The following is an 8,704-nucleotide window of genomic DNA, read 5'->3' as shown; positions in this document are numbered from 1 at the left end:
CATTCACGGGGACACAAAACTGCTTTCTGGTTCATCTAGTCCAGGGGCAGCTGAAGTGGTACTATCCATATGTTTTTGGACTACAGTTCCCAGCAGCCCCAGCCAGAATGACCAATTGTCAGATATGGTGGGAATTGTAATCCATAGTATCTGGATGTCAGGGACTGGCTGGACGATGAAGAATGGTGGGAGACTCCAGCCAGAGAACCCTAGGGAAGCCACAGAAGAGGAAGGCTCAGAGCCAGGGGAGCAGTGGTGGGACATAGTCAGAGGATGAAACGGGGTGGAGCAGAATAGTTGGATGTTGAACAAGCAGCCGGCTTGAGTGAGAGAGAAGAAGAAGAGGCAGAAAGCACTACGGACATAAGACAGGCAGCTGAGGAAGAGGTGGGGCTGAGGCTGCAACAGATTCACAGGAGCCTGCTGGTATTCGCATAGCTTTCTCTGTTGGTATTCTGTTTCATTGAATAAAGAATCAACCTGATTCTCATCTCTGTATCTCTGTGATGACCTGTGGCTGAACCAGCCCTGACACTGTAAGATGATTGTTACCCCTGATGTAGCCTATTGCTCCTAACCTATTACAGCCTACTCCATTTGGCAGCATCATGTGCTGTACCACTGATTCCTCTCCAGCTTTTTCTATCTCCTCATCCATTACTTTTTGGGGGGTACAGGGGTGGGAATACTATTAAATTTTTAGAGAAAGCCAGGTTGCTTTATTCATGCTTTACTGGGAAAACTGGTCTCTGTCGTGTTGGATTATGATTGCGATATAACATTTTTACCTTGGGCTTTTAATTGCTTGTCTTAAAGGAAATGAACATATCTAATGCAAACTGTATGGTGAGACCATATATATGGTATAGAGATGGTTATACTTGGTACAATACAATTTTTAACATGCTTTTTAACAGAGGGCCGCAGAGCATTTTGCAGATATGAATAATGCAAAGCTTCCATATAAGATAATGTAAATTTTGTTAATTAAAAAACGCATGAGAGTCGTCACAATGAACGTTATTGATTCAATAGTGTCTTAGGATGTGTATAATTTGGGATTCAATGATAAAAGTGATCATGCTGCTCGGTTAAGTGAGTGGTGGGTGCATCCAAAAGTCCTGATGATGTTAGATTAGTTTTGCTTTCATTTCTATGACCCGAGCAAAGGCAAGGCATCATTTTAACTACCTTAGATTTATTAAAGGTCTGTGAGTGAGAAGGGAGGGTTGGGAAGAGTGTCTTGAAATGTGTTCCTTATTTTGCTTAATTTTCAGCCTGATGAAGAGCTGTGGAATACTCAAAATCTTGTTCAGTCATAACTTTGTGATGTCTTAAAGGTAAAGGGACCCCTGACCATTAGGGCCAGTCGTGTCCGACTCTGGGGTTGCGGCGCTCATCTCGCCTTACTGGCCGAGGGAGTACAGCTTCCGGGTCATGTGGCCAGCATGACAAAGCCGCTTCTGGTGAACCAGAGCAGTGCACGGAAATGCTGTTTACCTTCCCGCTGGAGCGGTACCTATTTATCTACTTGCACTTTGACGTGCTTTCGAACTGCAAGCTGAACCTTCTCTTCTTCCATCTTTCACTCAATGACTCATCAAAGTACCGTAATTGAAATATTTAACACCAGAAAGCTGTGATCAGCTGTGGTCCCCCTGGTCCCCCCCCCAGCAGGAAGCTGGTGCTAGAATTAACATTCCCCGTGGAAGTACATCTTTGGCTTGGCTGTCTACAACTGACCCACACTCACCATTGTGGAAAAATGCAAGGAATTTAGAGAGATGCAATAAATTAGCTGGATAGCTCAGTTGGTTAGAGCATGGTGCTGATAACGCCAAGGTTGCAGGTTCGATCCCCATAAGGGACAGCTGCATATCCCTGCATTGTAGGGGGTTGGACTAGATGATCCGCAGGGTCCCTTCCAACTCTGATTCTAGTGCACCAAAGCCAGAGGGATGCATGCCATAGTCCTAGCTATATATGTTTGTATAGCATCTGTGCCAGGATGAAATGGGGCCGGTCGGACTGTGCATATTGTTGGAGCAGAGCGGCGGGGGTCTGTCCTGTTTATTTCCAGCACACAGCGATAAGACTTACGATAGATCTTCTAGGCTGTGACACCAAAGCCATTAAAACAAAGTGGCCCGCAATGAGAATAGATCGCTGAAGTTCTTTTAATAGAAAAATGCCATTATGCACTATCTCTTTTGTGCCTTCTCTTTTTATTGCTGCTTACTCCTCTTTAACAGCCCTTTTCCTTGTAAAAATCAGAAGCGAAAGAAAGAAAGAAAGAAAGAAAGAAGAAAGAAAGAAAGAAAGAAAGAAGCACATAAATAATAAAATACAGTAAATTGTATTGTTCTGACTGTGCTGTGCTTTGGTTTCCTGGGCTCTACGAATTCGGCTGCTGTGTCTGCTCACCTTCCCATAATGAGAGCACCAGGGACCTCGGGCTCCCTCTGGAGGCCTCACTCTTCTGGTTCGTTCCAATATTTCGTGAAATTGCATCACGAGGACGGCGGCTTTTCAGGCTGCAAAGCACGTGCCTGCTGCTTCTGGAGGGAGAGGGATTGGATGTGTATGACACATTCTCCGCAGTAAAATGAAAGGTTTTGCCCTACAGGGGTTACCTTTCCGTTTCAAAGCAATAAGACTGCAGTCTGCTCCTCTGCGCACGGAGGCCTTGAACTCCATTTAGATTTTCCTTTGTGTCTTTATGGTGTCATCACTCATCAGAATAGAGCTGCCTGGTCGTACAGCACCTTTCCCTATGCACATGAAGGCCGTTACTTTAATGAGCTCATCATTGGTAGCGAATAGCTTGAAGACCGTTCCCAACTAAAGCTAATCTGGGGAAAGTTTATCTGAGGCCAAAAGGGTCTTGGAACTTTGCATTCTGATGTGCTCCTGGATAGCCTTTCCAAGGGGGCTCCAGCAGGGCAGGTGAATTGCACAAGGAAGAAATTTTCTTGAGGAACAGCAGCGAGATCTGTGTCTAAATCAGAAACCAGGAATGAATTTTGTTGTTTCCCCGCCCACCGCCAGCCCACTTATTTTCCTCCCATCATCATCATCATCATCATCATCCTGCTAAGAGTTAATATTCTAGCACCCTACATGGCCTTGATTTTAATCCCCCTTGAATCATATTGTGATAGGTGACCCTTATGGGCTGTCTGTTAGCTCATGTGACAAATGACTCTATTACCTGCTGTCTTTAACACACGGCACCCGTTGATTCCGAACACATCATGGAGAATGGAGAAGAGAAACCTCATCAAGGAGAGCAAGGGGGCTGAAATGAGGTCAGCCCTGATGGCAGGACATTTCAACAGATTAGGTCTGCAAAGGCAAGGCACGAGCTCAAAGGCAAGGCACAAGTGCACTCTTTGAACAACCAGTTTAAAGTACCGGTAGGCCATTTTAGACATCTCTGCAGAGCCACATGGGGGCGCTACTTGCCTGATAATGGAGCAGCTGGCGACTTTTCCAGTCAAGCCCACTGCTTCCTATACTAATCCCTTTGTTGGAACATTATTACAGACTGAGGCTTATAGGGACGGTGTGTGTTACTAGAAGCTTTGCTTTATCTCAGCCACATCGATGACAATGAGAAAAATGGTGTTCAGTCCTCCTAGTTTTTGAAGGTGCAGCTGTTTGCCTCAGTATGTCTTTCCCCCTTCCCAATCTCTGCTTTTCCATTGTTGCTGTTTAAAATATTGTACCAAAACTCTGTTGGTTGTTCACGTAGTGTGTTAATTTGACTATGATTGTCCAGGTTCTTGCAAACCATCTGTCACTATTGGGTTTGTTTTTTTTTGGAACAATTATGGTTTTTTTATTATTATTACATTTTGGAGCAATTAATAACATGACAAAATGCAGCCATTGACAACAGCTTTGCTTTGTTCTACATACCGGTTTATCTTATATCTTTCAGTTGTCTTTATCCTTACTTTGTATAAGCTATCATTATTTATTTTTGTATTGGTCAATGTTTTAGTTATCATGAAATTGGACTCCTGTGAACATACCATATTTATATGAAAACTGCAGCTGAACAAAAGGTAGGGGATTACACATCATCTGTAGAGTACGCCTTATTCCAAATGAACCATAGGCACATGGTAGCACCAGCAACATCTTGAAAGGGCAGCAGCCCCGTGGATAATTTCTGCTTTAAAAATCCTGTCTCTGCAGCCTCTTTCTTGCAAACATTTCTGCTTGCCAGATGGTGCAGTCTCAACTCTCCTCCCCTTGCATGCTGTTCTGTGGGTTCCCCCCCTGACCCTCTGGAGTGGATTTGGGGGGGGGAGGCGTAGAGGGGAGGTGGGGAAGGCCCCACTTGCACTCGAAGGAGTCCTTGTGCTGATTTCGCTCATGTACTGAGTTAGTAGAATCTGATCCCATGTTTCTGAAAAATCAAGCCATGAAGTGGGGCCATAGGTTGAAATGGATGCCAGCCAGACAGACAGTGGAAGGCGTTGTTTGCTTTCTCCACCCCAAACAGCCTTCCCATCCACTGTGGGAAAGAAACTGTGCCTTGGTATCTTCTTCCCATGTACGGAGAGAAGCACTTGGGGGGGGGACTTTTTGGAGAAACAATTCATTAAATATTGCCAAAGAGGTGGTGTCTTCCCAGCAGCCCTTAGATCACAAGGTGCTTCTATTGCAGGCAAACTGAACTTTTTGCAACACTTTTCTGGGAGGCGGTTCCTTATGAAAAGTAGCTGCTCTTATCCAATGTACTGTGCATTGTGTGCCGGGACATGGCGCCTCATGCATTTCACGGCTTGTTTACACAGGCAGAGAGGTAACTGTGGTTAATTCAGAGGACATTGACAGATGATGACTCTGTACCTTTGCTTGTGCAGGAAAGGAATCCATGGGTATGTGTTGTTAGCTTTTTCCCCCTATTCAGGTAAGTGCTCTTCTGCACAGTAGCTGCTGATAATAAGACTTCATAAAATGTAGGTTAAGTTAGATACTGGAAAGCAAGAAGGAAAGGTAAGTGTGATAACCTAAATTCATGAGCAACTATTAGCGCGCGCACACACACACACACACACACACACGGCTTTATTCCTTGCCTACACATCTTCTTCCTGTTGAGAGAGCTAATGTTAACCATTATATATGGGTTTGCTGTTGCCAGTTAGTCTGATTGGATCAGGCTAACTGGATTAGGCTAACTGGCATCTTATCAATCAAGTTATTTCATTATCTGTCTCGGGAGATAGCCTGTTCATAAGATCTGAGCTGGGTATATCCCATGTTGCACAAATGCTTGAAGGGGCAATATAGCCCAATAACATTTTCCCCCCAGTTTGCATGGAAAACTCATCGCACTCATTAGAAAAATCCACAGGGAGTTCTTAATACTTTTTTTGTTTTGACATCATGATATTGTTCTTCAGGAAAGAAAAGAGTTTATGTACTGTAGTCTATAGATCTGGCTTTAAGTGAAATGTCTTACATGCCATGCACTAAGTATTGTGGAGGGTCAGGCAACAGCATGGTGCTAGACTGAAAAAGGGAGGACCCAATCTCTCTTCAGATAACAGTTCCAGACTCTGACTATAGATCAGTGGTCCCCAAACTAAGACCCAGGGGCCAGATGTGGCCCAATCGCCTTCTAAATGCGGCCTGCGGACGGTCCGGGAATCAAGGGTGTTTTTACATGAGTAGAATGTGTCCTTTTGTTAAAATGCATCTCTGGGTTTATTTGTGGGGCCTGCCTGGTGTTTTTACATGAGTAGAATGTGTGCTTTTATTTAAAATGCATCTCTGGGTTATTTGTGGGGCATAGGAATTCATTCATTATTATTTTCCAAAATATAGTCCAGCCCCCCACAAGGTCTGAGGGACAGTGGACCCGGCCCCGGCTGAAAAAGTTGCTGACCGCTGACATAGATGATGAATCAATTGTTTGCTCAATGGACGACGACTTTCAGACTTTCTGTGCATGTATGTAGGTCAGGGGTCAATTTCTGTTCTCAGTTGTGCCTTTGAAATTCCAGTGGACTCAAAGGATGGGATTGTATGAGAAAGTGTGAGAGATGGGCAGATCCTTACAATTATTTTTTCATTTATTAAAAAAAAAATTTATATACAGTATTGCTTGGCAGGGCTTCTTTTTATAGAAAAAGTGGTGCCAGAACTCCCCTTTTTAAAAGGGGAAGCACCCACCCAAAGTGGTTGAGCTCCCCCCCCCGTTCACTTGCTCAACACAACGCTGCAGGGAAAACATAAAAACTGAGTGTTGTGCAGGGGGACGGGCACCACAACACTACAGACCTGCCGGAACGCAACAAATGGGGTGCTGGAACTCAGTTCCTGTGAGATCCGGATAAAAAAAAGCCCTGTTGCTTGATGGCAGGAAACCTCATAGCGGTTTACAAGAAGACTAAGACAATAGGATTTATTAGTAGAAACAATTAAAACATTCATTTTTTAATAATTTTTATTAAATTTCTGTTTTACAATTTAAGTACTCATTTTTACCTCTTTAAGATATCAGTGACTTCGCTTCTTCTCTTTCCATGGTTCATTTTGCATATCATAAACCCCTGCATATTTTACAAAAACTATACCATTCAGTATTCCATTATTGCATCCATCAAAACCTATTTACACTGTTGAATTATCTTAATGCTGCCAACGCTTTCAGCTGCACACAGCTATTTCCCCATCTATTCAATAAACGTTTTCCAGTCTTCTCTAAACGCATGTTCTTCTTGTTTCCTTATACTAACATATAGAATAGCATACTGTATAGAACATACCACATTCAAAAGATTTAAACCAGCAATAAACGAACAACACATCAGCATTCTGAATATCCGGGTAGGCTTGTCTAAACAGAAATGTTTGTAGCCGGTGCCAAAAAGAGTACACTGAAGATGCCTGCCTGATGACAATAGGTAGGGAGTTCCAAAGTGCTGGGGCTGCCACACTAAAAGATAGATTCCTACAAATGCAGAATGGATATTATGTGGCACCTGTAGCAGTGCCCGTTGCGTGTGCTCCAGCTTGACATGCTCATGGGACCATTCCAGACAGCAGTGTAGCTAGTCACTCAGGTGCCTGGTGTGGCGCCACGCGCTCTGCAGCCGGGGGTGAAGCGAGCCACCCATGGGGGCGGAGTGAAGCCAAGGCAGGGCGCGCTGTGTGGAGCCTCTCTGTGAGGGGGACAGCTGTAGGGTGGCTGAGGTGGTGGGCAGAAGCAAGCCCTGCGCTGCTTGAAAAAGTAGCGCAGAGCCTGCAGGCATTCCACCCACTACCTCCCCCTCAGAAGAAACGCGTGGCTCAGGCATGCTGCAGGCCCCGCGGTGTGACGCCCAGTGCCCCCCCCCCGCCTCACCTAGCTATTTCTCTGCCTTCTTGCTCACCTAAGTGTGGATCTCCAAAAAACTTCCCCCTCAATTCACCGAGCCCTCCCTCCATTGCTCTTGCTCCCTACCATAGGAGCCGGTGGCTGGATGTACGCTGATGGGTGGCGAGAGGAATGCAGTCTGCTTATGGAGAGGGGAAGAAATGGGGCTGGATGGTGGGTTTCTGGCTAATTGCAGAGGTTCAAAAGCTGCTTTTTTAGGGCAATGAGCCTCCAAAGGCAGCTTCCACCATGCAGTCATAAAACCCAGAGCAACCCAGAACCCAGGCCCAGCAAAAAGTATTAACTCACACCCGACAATACCAGAAAGGCAACCTTCATGGAAACCTGTCCCAAGCAGTCCTCAGCCCATTTCAACCCGATCAAGCCTTGGAAACCTTCCAGGCGGCTGAAACCTAGCAAGAAGATCCCCTGGTCCCCAGGGGGAGCCTCGCTCTCTGCCCGGCTGGCCGCACCGGGACTCTCCGCTTCCTGCAGAGGGAAGCAGCTTTCCTCCGCAGAGACTTACTGTGCCAAAGCAAGCAGGTGAGAAAGACAGAGAAGAGGAGGCAGCTTAGGCAGATTCATGGAGGAGAGGGCTGTTGAAGGTTACTGGCCATAAGGCTGTGCTCTGCCTGCAAAGTTGGCAGGCGGCAATGGCTTCTGGTTTCTGGAAATTACTCGAGGGGAGAGTGCTCCTGCAGTGGCGTAGGAAGGGGCGTGCAGTGGGTTATTTTTTTGTTACCCCCCATAGTGATGACACCCGGGATGAACCACACCCCCGCACCCCCTTTCCTACACCACTGATTCCAGGCACATGCTCCTCCAGGTGGCTATTGCATCCCTCTGCTAGTACGGTATTCAGAAATGGTGCGATACATTTCCCACCCTCATATACTATAAGGAAGAAGACTGGCTTTGCTACGGTAACTGAAATATGTAGGAAGGCTGTTACAGTCTCTTGAAACTGAAAGCGGCTGTTTTAAGTCTCCTTTCCTGTACCACAAAGAATCATTAAGAAGAGTTTGGATTTGATATCCCGCTTTTCACTACCCGAAGGAGTCTCAAAGCGGCTAAGATTCTCCTTTCCCTTCCTCCCCCACAACAAACACTCTGTGAGGTGAGTGGGGCTGAGAGACTTCAGAGAAGTGTGACTAGCCCAAGGTCACCCAGCAGCTGCATGTGGAGGAGCGGAGACGCGAACCCGGTTCTCCAGATTACGAGTATACCGCTCTTAACCACTACACCAGACTGGCTCTCGTAGTAAAATACCTGTAAAATACCTGACTTCTGAAGTTCAGCCAGTAAATTGTGTATCATGGCAGGCTT

The sequence above is a fragment of the Lacerta agilis genome, chromosome 1 (genome assembly GCF_009819535.1).
Source record: "Lacerta agilis isolate rLacAgi1 chromosome 1, rLacAgi1.pri, whole genome shotgun sequence".
In the NCBI taxonomy this organism is placed as follows: domain Eukaryota; kingdom Metazoa; phylum Chordata; class Lepidosauria; order Squamata; family Lacertidae; genus Lacerta; species Lacerta agilis.
Note: the sequence above shows the minus strand (reverse complement) of the source record.